The sequence below is a fragment of the Triturus cristatus genome, chromosome 2_1 (genome assembly GCF_964204655.1).
Source record: "Triturus cristatus chromosome 2_1, aTriCri1.1, whole genome shotgun sequence".
In the NCBI taxonomy this organism is placed as follows: Eukaryota; Metazoa; Chordata; class Amphibia; order Caudata; family Salamandridae; genus Triturus; species Triturus cristatus.
The window spans coordinates 250,309,211-250,334,374 of NC_140581.1; the positions used below are offsets into that span (position 1 = coordinate 250,309,211).

The 25,164-nt window shown below is 45.7% G+C and overlaps 1 protein-coding gene across 1 annotated transcript in view; it reads right to left on the reverse strand.

The window, feature by feature from the left end:
* The window catches only part of ADAMTS12 (ADAM metallopeptidase with thrombospondin type 1 motif 12), a 4,274,824-nt gene that overhangs the window by 3,104,999 nt on the left and 1,144,661 nt on the right, over positions 1-25,164 (reverse strand). The gene's annotated exons all lie outside the window — the stretch shown is intronic.

Below are 25,164 nucleotides of genomic sequence, written 5' to 3' on the forward strand. Positions count from 1 at the left end.
CCTGGGGAGGGGGGGGGGGAGTCTTCTTCTGAGGTAGATCATGCAGGAGAGGTCTGAGCTACTGCAATGACAAGAGAAAGTCAAGATCCTGCCTGGCCTTGGCACTTAGATAGGGTAATGATAGCAGGCCAAGGAAAGTGCTGGGCTCCATAGAGGAGGGGGCAGCTGGGGACAATACAGGTTTTTGTAATAAGTTGTCCTGCTCTATCTCCCTTGTTGTGAGTCCTGGCCCGAAAAGCAGCATAATCAAAACCACACAGTTTCTCTAGGCTGTTAAAGAAGGAGCATCTGGTAGTTTGAAGTTTGACCACTTTTTCTGGGTGGGCAGGAAGCTGCTGCTCAAGAGAACACTGTGAAGTTTATAATTAAGTAAGCTCCCCAGCCACTGACAATGCAGAACTCACAAATGACAACCTTAAAGGGTTCCCACTCCAACGGGGGGGGGGGGAGGTGAAGCAGTACTTGTTTCCACAAAAAAGGAATCTGTGTGGTTATGCAAGAAACCACGAAACACTGCGTCCTCAAGTACCAACATCTGCAGATGCCAGGTTGGAATCAGCACCAACAGTTGTCTCCAAGCTATTACAATATAAAAGGGGTTATGGTCCAACACCATCCTGGTGCAATGCGACATGGAACAGTACATCAGTGGATGTCAGGGGTGCCTACAAACTCGTCTATTCTAGAGTGGTTGACGTCGTATGGAGACTAAAAGGAGTAGTCTGACCTGAGCAGGAATTTTATGTGCCAAACTTCGCCCAATTGCCAGCCCTTCAACCAAGCTCAGAGCACCCTGGATGCCAGTAGAACCAAGGACTGCAAGAGTGGAGAGAGCAAAATGTCAAAAAAAGTGTCTAGCTTGTAATCAAAATCCCCACCTAATACCCAGGAGACCGCGGCCCAATCCAACAAACAGTCAGATAGAGGGCCCAGAAGCTGTTTGGCCCAAATTGGGAGCATAAACTGGTACTATCCTGTGCCTCTGTTTTCTCTCTTATCCTATTAACCTTTCCTGGTATCTACCTCTAAACCATTTTATTAATTTGTGTATAGCTGGTTGTAGATTCAGAGTGAGGAAAAAGTATCTTCTGCTTTTGGGTACAGACTACAAGGTTCTCTGATACACAGTACCGAGGCATACAGAGATGTTAGTATCAGGTTTAATTATTTACAGCTCACCTCAGTGTCATTGGTTTGTACGGTGCAATAAGAAATTTACCTGTGATAAACACTGTCCTTCTTATTTGAATAGGGGTCTAGTAATTTGTACCTTGAGCCTGGGAAGTGCATGCGCTGCTCTGCTGCATGCTATATTGGAGTATGGAATTTAAGCCCCTCCCACTCTCCATCCATATTTGCCATTGGCTTGTGTCATTGCCCGTAGAAATGCTGACTTCTGATTCGTTAATATGCTTGTTAGTCCCTCCTAAGTACCACCTTGTCTTCATTTGTAACCTCCCATGAGGACTTGCCATTTTACTTCGGTTGTTACACGGTACATCTTTTTTTAGTCTGTAAGCACTATGGGCATATTATCAAGCACGGCGTTAAAATGATCGCCGCTTTATCGGCAGAAAACTGCCACTAAAACGGCGATAATGGGCTTGATAGTATGCCGCAGAGAATTCCCATAGAAGCCCATGTTGACACCAGAACATAAGCTTCTATGGGAATTCTCAAGGGCATATTATCAAGCCCATTATCGCCGCTTTAGCGGCAGTTTTCTGCCGCTAAAGCGGCGATAATTTTAACACCTTTTCTTGATAATATGCCCCTTTTTATTTAATGAGATTCTCCTATTGTAGGCACCACATGCTTTCCTGCAACATTCAGCGCGCCCATGGCGCTTCAACTTTCCAAGCAACCCTTCAATGACGGCTGCTTCTTTGAATAGCTCTCGAATTTACAAGAGTTTTTGCTATTGGCATTATAATTGACAATGTTTTTATTAATGTGTTAATTAGCAAAACAGATAAATAAAAGGCATTATCATTCACAATGCCAATAGCTTAAACTCTAGCAAACGCCAGACCTATTGAATTGCAAATGGTTGTTTTGTTTTGCTGGTGGACTAAATACCCAAATACAGATCTGTAAATGTAAAAGCATATATCTGCCTGTGAGGTGTCTGACAGCGCCCCGGCAGCAACACAGGCCTCGTCCATACGAACAGCAATCGCCTTTGAAAATAGTCTGTGTGCTGTTTATGAAGGACTCGGTCACCCCAGGCTTTCCACTCACTGACACTGCCAATCACACTGCTCTTGGCTTGCGGCTCCAGTCGCTTCGGAAAGTGAAAACTGTAGCTTCTCTCGCGGCCAGTCATAATCCTGGCAGAGCGACATGATAACAATAAGAGACGCTGGATTGGTAATGGCCACCTGCAGCATTGCTTGTTGCAGGGGGACTGCCTTTTTTCATGTACATGGCCTATTTCCTGTCTCTGACCTGTCTTCATTCCTATCTCTGCCCGCTTTCCTGCGTCGAGAGCGGGTAGGGAAATGTGTCGCCTTTTAAATTGTTTTAATGGTTCAAGCGGAATTGATCAGTGATTCTTTATTTTTAAATAAATACCCTACTATTTCATAAAGAGGTGTGAATTTTGAAATCCTGAATATTAATAAATGAGGCCTCAGACGGCCAGCTAAGAAAACTGATGAATTAAAAATGAAATTCGAATGTCTAGGTCATAGCTCATAAAAGTACAAGTCTCACTCTGTATAAACACCACGTTTAGCTTTTGTTTGAGGGCAGTGTGCATATAATCATATTCCTGCATTGCCTTATAGCATTTCCTATATGTCATCAGATGAACTAAAATCTGAATTGACTTTGAGACTGAATATTACTTTAACCCTACCGCACCTATCAATGTTACTTTTGCGAACCAAGAATTCTTTCTTTTTAGTCATCATATTACTGTGTTACATATAAATGTGAAGGGAAGGCGTCCACAGGAGAGAATTAATTATCATACCCAAATTGTTGAGGTGATGTAACACTTGACCTATTGGGATTTTTTCATGAGTTGTGATGAATGGGCCCCAATGCTGAAATTCATACGTAGTGTGTTTAATAGTTGCATGAAAATATGACAAACTGGGCGTCCTACGTTTCTATGTTCTAGTCCCATGCATGCACAATGCGTGACTCGTTAATGGGAATCTTAATCCTATCCCAATCCTTCCAGATAACAGGCCTTATTATGAGGTGGGTCCGACCTGAGAGACGGAAAGCATCTGCTTGTATGGCGGGAAATGGAGCCCGGCCCACCTCTGATGTGTGCTACGAGAAACACCGCATTCTCAGAAGCCTTGTCACTCCACCCACGCCTCCCTTTCGTGAAGGTCAAGCAAAGACGTGCAGGTGGGCGTGGCATAAGGACTGTGGCAATGAGGACTAATAATAAGGAGGCATATCCACTAAGTAATCCAAGGATGACCTCTACGTTTCTCCTATTGGCAACGTTCTTCCTATGAGATACACCACAGCAAGCTAGCAGCCATCACAGCAAGAAGACAGCAGAACCTATGGGAGCTGCAGGCCACATCTGACTCTATTGTTTTGCCTAAACGTCTTTAGAAAAAAGAACAAAATACCCCCACATGACAATTCCGAACATTCTAAAACCAGTGAGGCCCAGAAAAATATGCTATTCTCGCACGGCTACCTGTATATATCTAACAGAGAAACCTACAGCATCAGTTCAGCAACGGCCAGTCATACCACTCACTTAGGCTCCTATCCTCACTCAAGTCTCTCCACTCACACAAATTCTTTTTTCTGGCTACCCTTCTACTTGAACATCACTTTGCCATCCACATCCAAACAGTTTGTCCACTATCTCCCACACACATATTCCTGTTCCTTCCCATTCTCATTGTATATGAGTTCTCCTACCCCCTGAACTCTCTCTCTCTCCAACACACTACCGGTATTCCACTTCAGGTCGCCTCACTTCCTAGGACCCACTCTTCCTTAGCAAGCATGTTCCACTCCCTCAAGCTCTTTTCACCACATATGTATCTGACCTAGATCATTCTTACCCATACATGATTCTGTATTCAATATAGGTCTTTCTACCCCATGAGCTCCTTTTTCCCCACACACTAGCAGTGCTCCCCTTCAGGTCATCTTACTCCTCATGACCAATTCTCAGCAAGCATGGCCCACTCTTTTCTCCTCATATGTTTCTGACCTAGATCATTCCTGAAAAAACAACAATTGATGGACAGAATGCAGAACAATGTCATGCATTCACCCCAGTACAGAGATCTGGGCCTAAATCCATCGTTTTTTTGCTCACCATGCCATTCCAGTTTGAACACAGCCATATGCAAATCAGTCTTGACCCTGTGCCCCATGGGAACAGTCCAGCCCGAACTGCCAAGCCATGTCCTCCCTGGACTGGAAACAAGCATCCTAGGACCGGTTTCGGGCTTTCAGCCCTCGTCAGCCAGGATAGCTTGATTCCAGTGGCATGGAGAGCACGGGACTCACGTCTGAGCATACCCTTCCCACTCGGGGTGACAAATGCAAAAACAACAATTGAACTGGGGTGGCGTAGTGGGCAAAAGAACAATGGATTTAACCCAGATCTCTTGACTGGGGGAGAATGTCTGCATTGTCAGCATTCCGTCCATCATTTGTTTGTTGTAACGCTTTACGCCCTTAGTGGGATGGGTATGCCCAGACTTGGGTCCCGTGCTCACTACGCCACTGGAGTCTAGCTATCCTGGCTGATGACGGCTGATAGCCAGAAACCGGTCCTAGGATGCTTGATTCCAGTCCAGGGAAGACATGGCTTGGCAGTTCGGGCTGGACTGTTCCCATGAGGCACAGGGTCAAGACTGATTTGCATATGGCCATGTCTGAACTGGGGTGGCGTAGTGGGCAAAAGAACGATGGATTTAACCCAGATCTCTTGACTGGGGGAGAATGTCTGCATTGTCAGCATTCCGTCCATCATTTGTTTGTTGTAACGCTTTTCGCCCTTAGTGGGATGGGTATGCCCAGACGTGGGTCCCGTGCTCACTACGCCACTGGAGTCTAGCTATCCTGGCTGATGACGGCTAAAAGCCAGAAACCGGTCCTGGGATGCTTGATTCCGGTCCAGGGAAGACATGGCTTGGCAGTTCGGGCTGGACTGTTCCCATGAGGCACAGGGTCAAGACTGATTTGCATATGGCCATGTCTGAACTGGGGTGGCGTAGTGGGCAAAAGAACAATGGATTTAACCCAGATCTCTTGACTGGGGGAGAATGTCTGCATTGTCAGCATTCCGTCCATCATTTGTTTGTTGTAACGCTTTTCGCCCTTAGTGGGATGGGTATGCCCAGACGTGGGTCCCGTGCTCACTACGCCACTGGAGTCTAGCTATCCTGGCTGATGACGGCTGATAGCCAGAAACCGGTCCTAGGATGCTTGATTCCGGTCCAGGGAAGACATGGCTTGGCAGTTCGGGCTGGACTGTTCCCATGAGGCACAGGGTCAAGACTGATTTGCATATGGCCATGTCTGAACTGGGGTGGCGTAGTGGGCAAAAGAACGATGGATTTAACCCAGATTTCTTGACTGGGGGAGAATGTCTGCATTGTCAGCATTCCGTCCATCATTTGTTTGTTGTAACGCTTTTCGCCCTTAGTGGGATGGGTATGCCCAGACGTGGGTCCCGTGCTCACTACGCCACTGGAGTCTAGCTATCCTGGCTGATGACGGTTGATTGCCAGAAACCGGTCCTAGGATGCTTGATTCCGGTCCAGGGAAGACATGGCTTGGCAGTTCGGGCTGGACTGTTCCCATGAGGCACAGGGTCAAGACTGATTTGCATATGGCCATGTCTGAACTGGGGTGGCGTAGTGGGCAAAAGAACGATGGATTTAACCCAGATCTCTTGACTGGGGGAGAATGTCTGCATTGTCAGCATTCCGTCCATCATTTGTTTGTTGTATCGCTTTTCGCCCTTAGTGGGATGGGTATGCCCAGACGTGGGTCCCGTGCTCACTACGCCACTGGAGTCTAGCTATCCTGGCTGATGACGGCTGATAGCCAGAAACCGGTCCTAGGATGCTTGATTCCGGTCCAGGGAAGACATGGCTTGGCAGTTCGGGCTGGACTGTTCCCATGAGGCACAGGGTCAAGACTGATTTGCATATGGCCATGTCTGAACTGGGGTGGCGTAGTGGGCAAAAGAACGATGGATTTAACCCAGATCTCTTGACTGGGGGAGAATGTCTGCATTGACAGCATTCCGTCCATCATTTGTTTGTTGTAACGCTAGATCATTCCTGCCCATACATGATTCTGTTCACACTTATGCACCAACATGCATCCATATAACTTTCGCTCCGTGGAATTCCAGAGCGTTACATAAGCATTTTGTGAGGTTTTGTGGAGTTCCTCCAATGGGCAGAAAATATGAAGCTCTTGCTGCAATTTAGCGCCAGCAGTGCAAGCAGCGATGACAAAATCCAGGTGGATGGCTCTAGGCGTTGCAAAAAAGTGTGCGCCCATTCAAGTTGATTTTGCAGCCACTCAAGTAGAAAATCTACTAGAAGGGTAACAAATCTACTCGAGCTGCAGCCCTCTGACCACGACCGTCCTTGTTAGAAAATCCCGGTAGGGGACAGCAAATCTTGCTGGCATTCATCAACTTGCATTATCTAGAGCCTCGCAAGCGAAAAATTCCGCCATGCAGTGATTAGTGGAATTCGGCTGGAATTTCACATTAGAAAGTCATGTAAACAGGCCAAAACGTCTACGGGTGGAATTAAATATTCTGCCCACCACTAACTTTAGCCCACTAGCTTACATCCTTCCCCATTATGTTGCCCTTCCGGGAATTCCCACTGGTCTCTCTAAGTTCCCTTAACACATTCTCGGTTTCCCTTCAGGTCTCTCTGCCCTCCCCAGCTTCCCTTCCATCAAAACAAATGCGATGCCCTCCCACCCCTCACACATCTGTTGCTTTACAGAAACCTTTTTAAATATACCTGACACTGCTATCCCTACTGTATGAGCTGAGCTTTATGTGTTTGTTTTACACATGAAGTATACACTTCCATGGAATGCCAAAGTATTAATGGCCACAAATTTGAAACCGTTCACAGGCCATAAATTCACTTAACCAAACATAAAATGGTGAATTAGTATTTGAATACAGCACAGCGTCGGTTTGAAACCTAGGGGCACATGTACGACTGTTTTTTGCAGTCGCAAACGGAGATACTGCCCGTTTACGATTATATTATTAAAACGGCTTTTGCCATGTGCCAACCCTATTTTGCAAGTCAGTAATCTACAACTGATTCGCAAAATTAGGTTTGCGTGTCGCTATTAGGAAGGGGCGTGCCAAGGGCATCCCTACCAAATAGCGAGTAGCAGGGGGATATACGAGTGCAAAACCATTGTGGTTTACCCCCTTCTTCAAGTCGGTGATAAGCCAGTCGCAAAAGGGAAGAGGTCCCTAGGGGATCCCTTCTCCTTTATGAATGGTAGCAAAATCATTTTTTAAGAGCAGGCAATGATCTCATGAACCACTGCCTACTCTTAAAAATTTAAAAGGGAGCAGTTTCATTTTCCTTTTTTAAATGCATTCAATTTACCTTTAAGGAACACTGGCTGTATTAAAAAAAAAAAATCTTTAGTTAAAAAGCAATCCCAGACATGGTGGTCTGCTGACTCCAGCAGGCCACCATCACTGTGATTACAGGACATTCCCAATGGCAGGGTAGACCAGTTACTGTCAGGGGTCAAGGTAATGTCCCTTACCGGAGCACAGGGCCGGCTTTAGCCCTGGTGTTGCCCAGTGAGACAATCATTTTTGACGCACCCAAACCCCATGATGGCCTCCTCGGATTCTCTCACTATCATCGGGCAAAAGTGCCCCTCATCTTGCACTCATAATTATTGCAAAACATTGCACCCGCCTTGAGGTCAGCACCCCCTCCGCAGGTCAGCGCCCAATGCGGCCGTACCGGACGCACTGCCCTAAAGCCGGCCCAGCCGCAGCACACATGGCTCGCCACCTCATATCAAATAGGTCTTGGATTTAGTACTAGCTAGCAGACTGTCCAGACAGAACTGTGAGTCCTCCACCTATCACTCTCCCACAATCCCTCTACAGTCCTACCTACAGATGTGGGGAACTTATAAAAGGTGTGGTCTTGAGACTGGAAAAATACTCATTGATGGGGTCTTCTCATCTGCAGTGCAGACCCACCTAGAGGTGTGGTGGACTTTAAGACTACAAGTAGACTATGTGGACGAAGTCTGGGCTGAATTTCTTTTGCACCATGACAAATCTCTCCCAGGGACTTGAATCAAGCTGGGATACTACAAAATACTGCACAAATGGCATTGTTCACCATTTAGACTGAAGCAAGAAACAAATGTGGAGACTCCTCATCCTGGCGTTATCTCATGGCAGAGTGCGATATAGTTCTCGCACTATTGGAATGCCAAAAGCTCTGTCCCTGCAGGGTGAAAGTATGGAGAATATTGAAACAGTTGGAGAGGAATTGGGAGTCTTCGCGGTGATGCTCTACAATTTCTTGCAATACCCAGAAATCACCCCATGACAAGGGCAATGGTTTGCCATAACCGTCATTATGTTATGCATTCTTTCCTATTAGTAAAAGTATACAGTTACAGGGTTGAATTATGACGGAGGGAAGTGTTTCAAATGGCCTCCTATGAAAAAATCATATATGAACTAGAAGATCGACTACCAATTTTTTAGGTACTATGGAGCAAATTCCTTTCCTATGGTTAAGTTCTAAGCTTGCCAACAGGAAAATCCCAATCATTTGTTGCATTGTCTAGCGTTGACGCACACCAACAGGGACTATGAGTCGTCCCATCTCCCAGCCACAGGACTTATTGTTTCTAATTCCCATTCCATATCTCATTCTAACCCAGCGATGAAGGGGCATTGCACCACCTCAGTGTGAAGTTTCTTTGAAAATGGACTTTATCTTATTTATTCTCATTATTTTTGATGGGTTTTGTTCAAGGGGGAGGAGGAAGAGAGGGCATGTTGGGAGGGTACCCTGTTCGGACACAAATGTGCATGCTTTGAGGGCTGTGCACAGTGTCAGTTATATTTCAATATGTTTGGTACAGACTGAAAAATAGTTAGAGACCTACTGGACGAAATGTGTGCCGTACGATGGCTTCTTGTATGGGATGGGGCCTTCCACTTCTAAGTGTGAGGTACAATCTTTGCAGGTTCATGAAGACACATGCAAGCGCATTGTCCTTGTGATTCTAGATGTTTACCTTTTCTTTACAAACATGTGAACTGTATAGTTGAAAGCTCAGTAAAGAATCAGTATGAAAAAAATATATATTACCTACTGGCGTTTGCCAGTAGGTAATTATAGTTAGGACCATGTTTCCATAAAAAAAGTGTTTTTTGACTTGTCTATATCTTCGGCACCGCTTGACCCAAAAAGCTTCATAGTAAATCTTGTTGTGCATGGACAGTTTCGGGGTAATCCGTGAAGTGGGGGTTGAGAAAAAAGGGGGGTCAAACAAGTGGTTTTTTCAATGTTAATTTCCATGGAGAAATTTGAACAAAACTACAACCCGAACTGCTGGACATAATAACACCAGACTTAGCAGAAAGCTAGCTCTTGGTGTAAATTCATTCAGTAGCTTTTGAGATATTGAAGAAAATCCACATATTCATATCCAGGGTCAGACCCTCCGCGACCCAATGCACCAGCTGCAGTGTTGTGATTGGCTGGCCACAATCTGTATAGAGAGTTGCAACCTCCATTTTATAAAGTGGAACCGTGGGATGGAAATAAACATTGAAAAGTATATAAGGCGTCAGAGTATGGTACCCTGATCCCATGGGTGTATTGTAGGGGCCTCTGAGGTACCTATTATAAGTTTTAAAATTCCACAAACTATTTTTTTCCACATGAGTGGAGACGCCGACCCATCCCTACTTCCAGCGCAGCCCCCATACAGCGTTGCGATGGAGTCATGAACATTGGTGAACAAAAGAAAAAAATATACACATTGATACACTCACTTGCACGCTAATGCATTCAGGGACCTACACAGAGTCAAGCATCCATTCACAGACCCACTCAGGGACTTATGCATCCACTCACACACTGACCTTGACACTCATGCACCCAGTCACAGACCCACTCAGAGACTCATGCATCCACTCACACCCACTCAGTGACTCATGCACCCACTCACAGATCCACTGAGAGACTTATGAACCCACTCCCACTGAGAGACTCATGTACCCACTCATAGAGCCACTGAGAGACTCATGCACCCCCTTACAGACCTACACAGTCACACACCCACTCAGAGACTCATGCATCCACTCACAGACCCAGTCAGATACTCATGTATCCACTCACAGACCTATTCAGATTCATCCACCCACTCACAGACCCAATCAGATACTCATCCAGCCACTAACAGACCCATTGAGACACTTATGCACCCACTCATAGATCCACTCACCCACTCATAGATCCACTCACCCACCCACTCAGAGACTCATGTACACACAGATCCATTCAGAAATTCATGCACCACCTCAGAGACTGACGCAGAGACTGATGCATCCACTCAGAGACCCTGTCAGACACTCATGTAGCCACTCACAGTACCCACTTCGAGATTCATGCACCCCTTCACACACCCACTCATTGCCTCATGCACCCACTCACAGACCCTCTAAGACACTTACACACCCACTCACAAATTCAACCACCAGTAGGTAATATATATATATATTGCGGTTTAAAGAATTAGAGTATACTAGTCTAACTTCTTACACAAAGTCACTTCAAAACTGCTGTTCATACCCTCGTAATCTTGCATCTGAATCTTGGTAATGTCCTACTCCATGGCCTCCCCGAACCCACACTGGCAGCCCTTAAGAGCATCCTACACACCACAGCGCGTCTCATCCAAGGCCTGAAGATATTTTATCACATCATATGCATTCTGATGAAACTCCATTGGCCGCCTTGACCGACCCATGCCATCTTCAAAACCAGCTGCTTTATTTACAAAGCCATCATGATTAGCACCCCCACTTATATTGTAGATAATTTAACCATCTCTGGGGATTCTCGGTACACCCAAAGTCAGGACCCATCCGATTCCTGACTAAGATGTGTGAAAAGGAACAAAAAAAAAAGCCAACAGGCCTTTTCCATCTAAGCACCCAGGATCTAAAGCAACATCCCTGCAGTCATCAGAATCACCCCAAAGCTACTACAATTTAGTAAAGAGTTGAAGACTCACCACTTTAAAAAGTACTACATAACAATGCATTAACAGTCCCAGTGGCAGCTGGCACCATTAATAAATGGTAGGGCACTCACGATAATTGCTGCTGGTCAACGGGCACTCTGTCGGGTGCTCCTCTCCCACGTTGATGCTGGGGATGACAAAGAGCAGGAAGAAAAGGGAAGGGCTTCCTTTCAAGTGCAGCGTAAATCCAACTAATAATGGAGCTCCTCTCATGCTGTTTTCAGCATGAGAAAGGAAAAGACACACAATTGATGGACGGAATGCAGAACAAATCAATCAATCAAAGTATGCTTTATTCGAAGAATATTCATAAAAGCAAGATACATTATACAATAACAGTTCATTAGATACATTAAAATACTATTAAATACAATACATTTCGATACTACATACTTTAACAAAATCTGGTTAAATTACATCCAAAAGGGAGACATTATTTCATTTGGCAGCAGTGCTGTTCAAATCACATGCGGGTTGACACAATTGAAGCCCTGGGTTAGACATTCCGCGATAATAACAGTGGATACTTGTTGTTAAAACAATGATATTTAAATAATTAAAAGTTTTAAAACAGATTACATACGATAAAATGCTAAGAGTTAGCAGGGGGGGGAATAGTAAAAGGACTAGCAGTCTCCCCCGGTTCAAGAGAATAGTCAATTGACTAGCAGTCTCGATCTAATCATCCACGCCCATCCTAGATACTTTGCAGTGGCAATTGAAATCCAAGGCAATGTGCTGGTGCATATAATGCGTAAAGCAACAGTGCCACTAGTAGTTCCTAGATTTTTGCACATTGGAGTAAGCCATATACGCCGTGGAGCAGCATAGATTTCACAAGAAAACAAGAAATGACCAATAGTTTCATTTTTTGTACCACAGGCAGGGCAAACAGCACTATTTCCCGCTTCCCATTTTACTGTTAAAGATCTAAGGGGAAGTGCTCCAGCTCTTAGTTGGAAAAAAAGCTTCCTATCTCTTGGCTTGGTTATGATATCCCAATAAGGCTCAAGCTGGGGGTACATCTTGGCCTCTAGGAACTCTCTAGTCATGTTACCAACACTTGGGCTACACCAGTTCCGCTGGGCAACCTTCTCCCAATAAATGGTCTTAATCGTACTTTTAGAAGGGAAGGTTGCTCCTGCAGGATCTTCCCAAAGTGTGCTCAAACCAAGCTCAAGCAAGGATGCCCTAAGTGCTTTTAGCCAGCCTATTTTATGGTGAAGGTCAGTTCTTATGATGTCTAGAAAACCCCCTGCATAGTGGGAAAGCGCAGGCGTGGTCCATAACCTGCGCCAGTACAATATTGGGCGGAGCCGTGCCATATCTACAATGGCTCTTCTACCCAAGTCATACTTAAGGGGCAGTAGCGGGGTGCTTTTGGGAACGCCTGTGATGGCCCTAAAAAATATATTCTCTGCAAGTTGAAGAGCCGGCATTTTTTCAAACCCCCACAACTCGGCACCATAAAGTACAGAACCCAGAGCTTTAGCTTCATAAACCTGTAGGACAGGTTTCACAGGTTTAGTGAATGATTTTCTGTGTTCTGAGCTGATTGTGCCTGCCAATTGCCTATGTTTGATTGTTGCAATTTCAATATGGTGCCGCCAGGCCTGCGCATTGGATATATGCATACCCAAATAAGTAAAATTGGTAACTACCTCCAGTGGACGATTGTTTAAGGTAATTTTTGTCTTAAAACTACGATGGGGGTTAAAAGTCATCAGCTTCGTTTTTGTAATGTTTACTTCGAGGCCATACTCTTTACAAAATTGGTCAAAGATTGACAAAGCACACTGCAATCCACTTGGCGTTTTAGCTAGGATGAGTGTGTCATCTGCGAACATTAAAATAGGAATTTTAATACCATCTAAAAAAGGAGCATCCACTTGGGCGGAAGTCATACGTGCTACAACATCATTGATATAAAGTGTAAAAAGGACTGGGGCCATCGAACATCCCTGTCTTACGCCCCTCTCTACTGGAAAATCTGAGGTAACTGAGCCTAAGCCACCCCACTGTATTCTTGCATAATTTGATTCATGGAGTCTCATTATCATAGATAACAAATCGTTTGGGATGCCCTGCTTCTGTAAAACCGACCATAGCTTTAGTCGAGGGACCAGATCAAAAGCGGCCCTTAGATCGACAAAGGCCGCATACAAGCTTCCTTTGCCGAGCACCACCGTCCTCCATTGAATCATAGTAAAACGAAAGACCTGATCCACCGTACTTGTGGATCGTCGAAAGCCAGCCTGGAAGGTTGAAAGGGCCTTCGTCTCTTCCGCCCAATCCAGGAGCCTATTGACGATCACACGCCCCACTACCTTTTGGATGGTATCTATAAGGCTTATAGGGCGGTAATTACCTGGCAATGATCGATCTCCTTTCTTGAAAATGGGGATAATCACTGCACCCTTCCAGGATTTTGGTACTGATGCACCCAAGGCAATAGCATTGATAAGATGGTGGATATATGAGCACCAGCGCTCTTTATCGTTAATAAATAGATCCGCTGGCACACCATCAAGGCCAGGGGCTCGTCCGCAGGCAACTGCATCCAGAGCCATCATGATTTCACTAGGGCAAAAAGGATTTTCTTTTGGGAGGTCTACACAGATTGTCTCGTGCCGTTCGGTAGTATTAAAAACAGCATATTGGTTTTTAAAAAAAACTTTACCCATTCAGTTTCAGGGACATTGTTTTGAGGGGATTCAGGACCACCTGATTTTCCCCATCTGACAATGTGCCAGAACTGTCGAGAATCCTTGCTATCGCTAGCTGCCTTTAGCTCAATCCAATGCTGCTCGTCCCAAGCTTGTTTCGCCTTTACAATGCTAGTTTTATAATTTTTCCTGGCAACTTGGATTAAAGCTGTTTGCCCTCCCTTAATAGCATTACCCAGTGCGAATCTACACTCCCTGCATTCATCGTTGTACCATTTCGCTGGCTTTGGGACCCTATCACCTTTGTCCTTGACAGGCTTAAGGAAGTATCCCTTGATTATATCAAAAAGGGAATTATGAATTCCTTCAACCCTGTCCAGGCCATTGCTCAGTGTGTTACAATCCTCTAGGTCTAATATGGCTTGGTCAACATGGCTATTCATACTAACAATAGCCTGTTGATTGATTGCTACCTTTTCCCAGCGTAACCTCCTCATGTTATTGGTGGGAACAATCCGGGGTGGTACGAGCACAGGAAGTCCCACAGGCAAGCCAGTGTGAGGCCACCACTTGTGTGACAGGCACAAAGGATTATGGTCACTCTCCAACCTTCCATCCACATACATATTACAAATAGATGGCCATAGCTTTAGGCTACATAACAGATAATCAATTCTGCTATTGTGCCTACCATTATCAAATGTGCTTGCACCTTTTCTATCTCCACTAGTCCTGCCATTCAGTGCTCTTAGCCCCTTACCATAACATAAAGCATTTAAACCAATGATATCAGCGGACCATCGCACTATTGGAGGCAACTCTAGTTTAGGCACGCCCCATAGTCGATCCTCCTCTTCTCCAAACAAATCATCGTTGCTAATCAAGGGTTCAAATGTACTATTAAGATCGCCCGCAATGATAATATTGTTGGTCGACGAGTGTATGTCAATGAGGCTATCAAGATCTTCTAGTACCTCTGACCTCCCACTCTTCTTCCTCCGGACATATACATTATAAATGTCTACACTACCCAGCTTTTCTAAGTCTAATCTGATTAGTTGGATATCCCTACTTCTTGTATCAAGAACTTTAATGCCCAATTTTAAAGTTTGACGAACCCATACTACTAGGCCCCCCATAGGTCTACCCCTTGGGCCTTTTACCGCAGGGACAAAATAATTCAAATAGCCCTGCATAAAACATGCTTCACAGGCCCAAGTTTCCTGGAATATGCAAAGGTCAAATTTATTAACAAAGCTCGTCCACTCTGGTGATTCCATTTTGGAGGTCAGCCCAGCAATATTCCATGAGAATAGGGTGCCTACTGATTCCTGGGTAATAACCCTAGCATTATCTGGAGCAGGCAGAGCAAGATCGGCCAAATGCTCATGGGGATATTCTACCTCTACTAGAGGTGATGCAGTACTGGACTCATTATAATGCATACTTGTATTTGTCTCGGGAGCCGCAGATAATACTCTCGTAGACTCATGATTGTTGAGTCAATCAACATCCTCCAAGCTGTCTAACACCTCAAATCTGTTTCTCAAGGGGATCATAAAATTATGTTGAGTATTGGTTGAATCCCCCATCACAGAGGTGACAGCTAAATTTGGTCTAGGAAAAAAGTAGGTGAGTTCCCAAGTTGTGATCGAGGAACTCCTATACAGCGTTTGCCAATTCAAAATATGAGCAACAGCTCTTGGATCCCTGAAGTTGATGAGGATAACATCCCCATGTATAGTTTTTGAAGTGTTACCCAACCAGGGCAGGCGTCTTACATGTAAAATTTCCCCATTAATATAAGAAGGAAGAGGGCGATTTTGGCCTAGCCAATGGATAACTTTGTTTTTTAGTTGATGGTATCCTTCTACAACATCCGATTTTATCATAGGAACCCCTGCAAGCACAACTACCAGGGGAACTGCCTCTGGTGGTAAGTTAATAGACAACGGACCTCGTGGTTTAGTCGAGGGATCTGTATTGTGCCCCGGTTTGACAGACAAATGACCCTCGTTCTTTGAGGTATTTACAACACAGGTCATAGCCCTAGCCGTGGTTGTGCAAGATGGTTTAGAGGTAATGGTACTATCTGAATGGCTGACCCCTCCCTTACTTATTGATGTAATCAATTGAGTCGCTTGTTCTTCTGGGGATGAGCTAGAAGAAGCTGTAGCAGAAGCCAAAGCGGTGAATGGTATTTGTGAAGGGCCAGATGTGGTCATGTTTTGTTCCATCTTGTTTCCCACTAAAGATTCAACTTTTGCTAGCCTTTCTTCAATGTTCTTTAGACTTTCTACTATTGGCAACATAAGTTTTTCCATCAATTTGCCAATTTCGTCCAGTAACTCCCCATTAGTGCCAACTTGATTCAAGCAAGATGCAATACTACCAGTAGAAGGTTGCTTCAGTGTACGGAGGGTAGCATTTTTCCCAGAACAGGTAGTAGTAGAATTACTTTTAGAAATGTTATTACATTTGCTTTTACGTAACTCAGAGACTATCTTCCTTCTTTTCCTGGGCAATGGACCGGTCAGTGTAGTCTGACTATATATGATATCATTAGTAGGTAACGACTCAGTAGCTTGGGGTGATAACTCATGTTGGACATCCAAGATATTATTTGAGTCATCGGGGGGAGGGATAGGGGAAAGAAGAATAGGTAAGGCCATATCAGTACTTTGTTCGTGCACAATAGACGTAACAGGGCTCCTAGTAGAGTCGTTAGTACCCAAGGGTAGCATGGAATCCTGGAAAGAAGAAACCTCAATGTCCATACATGGAGCTTCAGGAAATGACGAGGCTGATGCCATATTTTTTATGAGTTCTATTGAACAACGGCGTCTAGCCCTAAGTTCTGCAAGAACAACCTCCCGGGCAGAGTCAGTATTAGGTTTCTTAAAATAGCTATCCAGAGTTCCCTTTTTCATCTGCTCACTCATGGTGTACGGATATCACTATTCACCGGAGACAGTACAGGACTCAGTAAAGTTTGTGTCAACACCCAGCTGATTTCTACAGAATTAGTAATAGTGACCACACATACCAGTTCTGGCGTAGTGTCTCCAATTCAAAGAGTACATGGGGTTGGCCCGACCCGGCCTCCTCTGGCCTCTGAGGGCCACAGAGGGCCCGCCCTTTGCCCGGGCTTAGCCCGGCGTCGCCCGCGCGCGTCCCGCGACGCGGAGGGAGCCTCTGCCTTTTGAGCGCCTCCGGGCGCGAAGACAAGCGGAAGTGGCCGCTAGGCAGCCTGGGAGCTGTAGTCTCCCCCTGTCACGGGCGCGATAGCGTTGGGCGCCGACAGAGGGGACAAACAGCGTGGGCACCCCAGCAGCGGCAGAGCAACAACAAATCTTCAGCAGGACCTCCGGTGAGTGATGGCAACAGGTATTGCACCCCCGCTCCACCGAGGGAGCCTCTGCCTTTTGAGCGCCTCCGGGCGCGAAGACAAGCGGAAGTGGCCGTTAGGCAGCCTGGGAGCTGTAGTCTCCCCCTGTCACGGGCGCGATAGCGTTGGGCGCCGACAGAGGGGACAAACAGCGTGGGCACCCCAGCAGCGGCAGAGCAACAACAAATCTTCAGCAGGACCTCCGGTGAGTGATGGCAACAGGTATTGCACCCCCAGAACAAATCAAAACATTCTCCCCCAGTCAAGAGATCTGGGTTAAATCCATCATTCTTTTGCTCACCATGCCACCCCAGTTTAGACCTGGCCATATGCAAATCAGCCTTGACCCTGTGCCTCATGGGAACAGTCCAGCCCGAACTGCCAAGCCAGGTCCTCCCTGGACCGGACACAAGCATCTTAGGACGGGTTTCGGGATTTCACCCCTCCTCAGCCAGGATAGCTTGAATCCAGTGGCAAAGTGAGCCCGGGACCTACGTCTAGGCATACCCGGTGCACTTAGGGCGAGTAAGGAAAAGACACACAATTGATAGACGGAATGCAGAACAATTTAAAACATTCTCCCCCAGTTAAGAGATCTGGGTTAAATCCATCATTTTTTTGCTCACCATGCCACCCCAGTTTAGAACTGACCATATGCAAATCAGTCTTGACCCTGAGCCTCATGGGAACAGTCCAGCCCAAACTGCCAAGCCAGGTCCTCCCTGGACAGGACACAAGCATCCTAGGACCGGTTTCGGGGTTTCACCCCTCTTCAGCCAGGATAGCTTGAATCCAGTGGCACAGTGAGCCCGGGACCTACGTCTAGGCATACCCGGTGCACTTAGGGCGAGAAAGGAAAAGACACACAATTGTGTGTCTTTTCCTTTTCTTGCCCTAAGTGCGCCAGGTCTAAACTGGGGTGGCATGGTGAGCAAAAGAATGATGGATTTAACCCAGATCTCTTGACTGGGGGTGATTATTTTGATTTGTTCTGCATTCCGTCCATCAATTGTATGTCTTTTGTTTTCACAATGAGAGCAGCTCCATGATTAATTTGAGTAAGCTAACCCAGCGCTCACTTTGAGGCTGGGGGCTTGTGCCAGCAATGCCCCGGCTGTTTCTCAGCCCTGGGATTGCTGAGTCTGAAGTATGCATGTCTGATAGGCCGGCTGTAGACCGCCGACAAATCTGACATGCGCATTGAGCCCTGGGAGATACCCTGCAATCAGCAGGAATCTGCCCCAAACTCACACTCCAGCTGCTGGCTGTGCAGGAAAGTAGAATCTGCTTCTTATGGTTACCCCAACTTTTTTGCTTGATGTCTCACTGTTTTTGACTAGTCTGGCTGGGATCCTGCTAATCAGGACCCCAACCTATCTGCTTTCTCCCTCAAATTGACATACATGTACTTTGGTACACTCCATATTGGATACTAGGGTACCCTTATCAGTTCCTAGTATATGGTACACCATGTACCCAAGGCATAGGTATCCCAGAGGCCCCCCATGGGCTGAAGCATGTATTATGCCACCCATAAGAGGCCATGCAAAATGGAACTCTAGGTCTGCTACTGCAGACTATGTAAGATGGTGCTTGCACCCCTTACTTTAGATATAGGCTCACTATATCTAATGGTCACTACACTTAAAACTTATAAGTCACCCCTATGGCAGGCCTTAACAATCCTGAAGGCAGGGTGCTGGATTTTATGTGAGAGCTTGCCCCTACATGAGCAGAGCCCCTCTGCCGCCTTCGGAGACCATTCGTCCGGGGTTGTCTGTGAGTCAGCCAGACATATAGGTAGAGGTGCATTATAACCTCGCGGTATATGCTATTTCGAAAACGGCGGCTTAGAAACATATCGAGTTTGGGGACAAACACCTTGGAACCATACCTCCACACCAGGAGGTATGATTCCTCCCTTCTGAAGCAAGCTTAGTGGGGGTCACTGGTTTTACCTGTGCAAGCCTTCTCGACCCGGACAGCACAAAATGGATGCTGTCGACCAGAGACACCTTTCTGCCCTCCTGCTGCTGAGCCAAGCTCGAGCAGAGGAAGGCAGCACAATAGGCATCCTGTCACAGGAAGGTGTGACCACCTCCCAGACAGGGTTTAGTGTATCGGGGCTGGGTGGGTCTACTCTGAGAGTGCCTAGAAGTCTGCACTGGGGGAAAATGTGGTGTCCCTGTGCATAGTCCAGCTCAAACCTGTTCTGGGAGCCATTGGCTCCTGCTCTGGTGCGAAACTGGACAAAGGACATGGGTGTAGCCACCCCTCTGTCCTGACCCTCCCTTAGGAGGGTCCCCTGAATCTGTCCAATCCTCTCCCATGGGTATAAAATGGGTTACCTGGCAACAGGACATTGGATTTTACGTGGGTAAGATCCTACAAGAAAAAAACACTGACCTTCGACCACCTGGACACCTTGAACTTTGTTGGACCTCAAATGGGCTTGACTTCGTCCCCCTTCCCATCCCGAAACGTCATTTGTGCGTGACTCTATACAGGCTCCGTGCAGGACATGTGGGGCACTTAAGACAACAGAAGAATCTCCCTTGGAGTGAAGGAGCCGCTCTCATGCTTCGCAGGCACCTAAAACGCAACTGACCGATAGCTGCTCCTGAGCTCCTGCGGACTCTGAAGATTTCAGCAACACAGGAGGTGGGTCTCTGAAGGTCCCTGAGGTCAATCTGCCCTTTCACCGAGTTTGAGGCCAGTATCCCTTGTGGGGGCTGCGTAACCCGAAATGCTGCGCACCGCGTCCATTTGCAAGTGCATATGCTTGTTGGCAATTCCTGAGCTTGTGCATTGGACCCCTGAGCAGTATTTGCACCAAGAACTCCAGCCTCCTCACACTGTGTGCTCCGTGGGCTGGTGCTTTGCAAACTGACTCAAGATCTCCTTGCGACTCCTGGTCCTTCTGCTTGTGGGTCCCCCTGAGGGTCATCTTGATTGTTCTTGGGCTTTCCTAGTTGCTCCAGAGGTGCTGTGACTCTCCATTGCTTGGAGAGTCCCCTGGACCTTGCTGATCCACGCCGTCACCTGTTTGTCCTTCCTGCGTGGGTTGCTGTTGCCAAGGCTTGTTTGTGTTCCTGCCGGTCATCGACCCCTCAACACTCAACATCCATCTTGGGACAGCTCACCTCTGGCTCCTGGTTGTCCTCGACGCCTCCGCGACCTCGTGGCTGCAGAGTCAAGCATCCCTTCTTCACACCTGAAGCACCCGACATTGGTGGGCATTCGTCTACCAAGCCCCTGGTCACTCTGACGTGACCCAGACTCTGTCCCCTCTGCTTTCAGGTTTCTTCCATCCAGAATCCAGGCTTGGATTCAACCGGACCCTTTTCACCTTCACGGCAGCAGTACTTCTTCACTTCCTTCTATAGAGAACAAGGGTTTTGGATGCCACTTCAGACCTATGCACCCGGCGTCCCTAGGTTTGGTAACTCTGATACTACGGTATCCATGAGTGGGGTGGCTCATTAAACTCTTATGTCCCGAAGGATTTGCTCAAAGTCCTCCTAGAAGGATCCTTAAACTTTAACTTTCCAGCCGTGACTTTCCCATAGAGTTACGGAACATGCGGTTGTGTTTCCTCACTGCACTTGTCCTCCGTGAGTCTCCTGTGTCATCACCTTGGGTGGTTCCTTGGGGTCCTAGCGATTCTACGTGCTCTAGGCACTGTGTCTAGTCAAGTTGTGATTGTTATACCACTATTTTAGTATATGGGTCGGTGTCCCCCTGGAGCCCGCTGTGTATTGTGATACTTACAACTGTTCTATTGATCCAGTATTGTGTGCTTTGTGTTCTAACCTCGTGTAGAGGATAGTAGAGAGTGTTACATTAATAAATACATGTGTTTATATAACTACTTTGTGGTTCTCCTTCATTTAGTCATTCAGGAGGTGATATTCTTGTAAAACAAGCTGCTTTACATTCCTTCAAGATTAATCTTGAAGGCTGCTCTCCATAGCTACCACTAGGATAGCTTTCATAAAGGTTGTCTTTGACCTCATACATCATAAGGGTCATGTAGATTGGTACAGGGTGCCCACTTTAACTAGTGGACAGCATATACCAAGCCACCTTCTCACAGGCTGCACACAGAATAATAAAATGCCAATAACCTTTTTATTATTCTGTGTTTACTGTTTGCACCAGCAAGTGGTGCGAGGCTCTTCCGCCCACAAAGAGAAACCGCTGCTGAATAGTCCCCAAGCCAGCTACCCCTCCTTACAATGTATGCATGTATTTGTGCTCTGCTGTCTTCTGGCTAGGTTTGTGCTAAAGAAATGCCATAAACATACAAACATAGGAGCCATACTAACCATGTTTATAAAAAATTGGAACTATACTCATGTAGGGTTACTCCAAATTTGTAGCGACGGCTGACTTTAATGGGATACACAAATAATCCCAGCACCTCTACCGGATAGTCTGTAGTAGTCAAGTATTATATTAAATCACATAATTTACTCAGAGTTGCTACTAGAAGAGCATTCAGCAATGAGTATACAGTACAGAATGATTCTTTAGCTCTTGAAGCATTTTTTAATCAGCAAAACAGCTTCTAACTGCGGAGAACCCCTCCTATACCCCATCAAATACGGGTACCTTGCCTTCCCTATCCCTGGCTTTGGTAAGAGGACATTTCCATATTTTTACGTTGTCCAAACTATTTTTGAATATCCATACCTTACAGATATAAAGATGATGTGTACCTGTACCTTATAATATTAGAACAACAAGATATATTTCTGAAATCGATAGCAGATATGAAAGATTACTTGAAATACACGTACCAAAAAGTTTCTATTCCCTTATCCCTCCCACCCTCTACTCTCAAGACGGTACATTGTATGAGCTCACTCCCACACTAACCACCTGCACAAAACATCTTTATTTGCCTGTTTAGAATTTAAATCTGCTTTCCTCTCACTGTCAATAACAGAGCATCACACTTGGAGGCCTTAGTCACTGCTACAAATGAATCACAGTCAGAATACAACACGTTTCTACTGCTCCACAGATTCTTTGACAATTGTTTTTGTACCATTTAAAGATAAATCTGTGACTGCCTAGCAACAGCAAAAGGGCTGGCCATGTTTCACAGGAAAACATGACGATTAATAGCATTTTTTCCAATGTTTATATTTTCTGTTCCTGGGGCCTCTAACACCAGCTTTTCTCCCACACAGTCACTGGCCTTACCTCTGCTGGTTGCTGCTGTTAGGCTTAATGCTGCGTTATAATGAGAGATGAAGGGGAAGAGAACAATTCTAGTACCACCATCCAATAATAATAATAATAATACTGCTAATAATAATAATACCTAGAACTGGAGGACCTCAGTAGCCCTTTCAGGCCCATGCTCTTTTTACTGCCGTTCATAGCCTAGTTGGTCTCTTTCATCACACTTTTCTACCTCGAGGTAAAACAAGCCGAATGCCAGTGGCCTAATGACTTGAAGGAGGACCCCCTGCTCCATACACAGGTCCAATGAAGCACTCTGAATCACTCCTTCATAGAGATAGGCCTGGTTTCATAATCACTCATTTGGATCCTACCATGATTTTTCTTGAGACCTATGCAAGGTCAATAATCATTTTCACTACCCGACTACTGTTTCTGGGGGACAGCCTTCCCTCCCAGGCTCTGTGTGATAGTCTGGCCATTTATTTAGCTTCAAAAATAGTCTAAGAAAAGATTTAGACAAAAAACAGGAAATGTCTATTTCCTCCTGATCTGTCTTCCCTGACAAAATCTCCATCGCCCACCTACTCCTGAGCGTCAAGAGCGATATTACAAACCTCTCCATCAACACTTGATCAGCGGATTATCCCTGGCGAGGAAAATGTCCTTACATGTCTATTGCCTGTGACCAACAAGTCATTAACACTGCCCTGAATTCTGTATTGAGCTCAGATTTTCCCAAAAGGGCATTACTATATAACCCTGTTCAATAGACCTTGGCTCTCACAATTTAAATAAGTCATTGCCCCAATACAGACAATTGTCAATCGTTGGCAAAATTAATGAAAAACACCAACTCAGGTACCTCAATAAACATCATGAGACGGAGAAGAGTAGGCCTAATGGCTAGGGCGGTCGACCTCGAAACTGGGGAACTGGGTTCGAGTCTCGGCAATGACGCTGAACATCCTGTGATTCTGGGAAAATCACTTAATCTCCCCGTACCTAACAAAAATGAATGTATCCTAATGTAATGCAACTGGTGCTATGCAAAGCCCTCTGATACCCGATTTGTGTCAAGTTCCTGCTATATAAAACTCTGTAAAAAAAAAAAACTGTGAGGGTCAAGCTGGACTCTGTTCAGGCAATAGCAAGGAATCTGTGTTAATGTCTATTCTAGAAGACCATAAGGGAAGAAGAAGAAACACATACACACACAGAGCCATTAAATCCGGCTTCCTGCAAAGTGCCCCCTAATAGAAGCCAAGGGGCCTTCTAACACTGCTCCAAGTAGACAGAACTCGCTACCAGGAGCAAAATAAGATAAAGATCTTAAAATTGACCCAACAGGGCCCGAGTTATGGCACTTTAAAGAAATCTGACCTTTGACCCATTTGGACACATGGAGTGCATAGGGCTCTGCTGCGATTCATTTCAAATTCCCCCAGAGTGGGCCAAAGCCCCAGATGTGACAACACTTCTTCAATTTAAAATTATTTTTACCAGGGAGGAGCGTGTGTGAGGGCCCCCTCCTCAGACTTGCCCTAGCCCGACAACCACATACCCCACAGACCGTCACAATCCAGATGCCTCCAGGGACCTAATCACCTGGAGGCCAACAAAGAAGTCAGGAGCCTGTCAAGTGGGAAAAAGACGGAACACCTCGGCCTCAGCCACACATGTTCCAACATCGCTAATGTAACCACACTTGCCTTAAACCCTCATATGTGGGCTTTCCTGTTTTCAGTTTCTATTTTGGGTAAATTCAGGTGGGTTTTTTTTCAGTGTTTTCAAGTGATTTCAATACCTTAAAAAACAGTGATCATCAGTGGTTATACATTTTCACGCCATTAAAAACAACAGAAACAGTGTTTTTCTGGTGTTTATGGAACGTTTTGCTTTTATTATTGCTTGCTTTCTGCACTGATAGTGCATGGTATATAGACAGAATACGTACAGTGTATACAAGGTCTAAATACCTTTTTGCAAATTAAACTTATTGTAGTACACCATACAATACTTCTGCAGTGAGTCTTTGGTAACGTGCGCTCTCTCTTCCCTTCTCATGTAAACTTTTTTTCTGTGAAAAGGCCATCTCAACATTGCCACTTGAGACAGGCAACGCCAAAACAGCCAGAACACAATTTGCTAACTCTGCCCACTGACATAGCTTTACATGCCAATGCTGGTGCACTTGAAAATTGCGATTTTCTGGGCAGGTTCTGCAACATTTGTGTTAAAGTGGAAGCTTATGCCCTCAGAGTTATTGAAGCGGTCAAAAATGAAGCAGCATGTTTGAAAACTACGGAGAAGATTCCCTGTACATAAGGAATCTAGAACTTGTACAGAGTACCACAGTGAGGTTTCATTTACTTCAAATGCCATGTTTAGTGAAGGGACATTTCTATGCATCATTGCAAGCCATTTCTCATACATTGTAAAACAAAAGCTCCTAAATTGCTCTTCAACATTGCATTGCTTACCAGGTGGCAAGCACTCCAACATGGAGCATGTGGCAGTGCCAAATTCACTAAAGGTGTCACCCAGCCTACTCTCAAGGAGATGTTTCACGTCTACTCCAAACCAAGTACACTGAACACTTGGCAGACAAGAGTGTTTTCA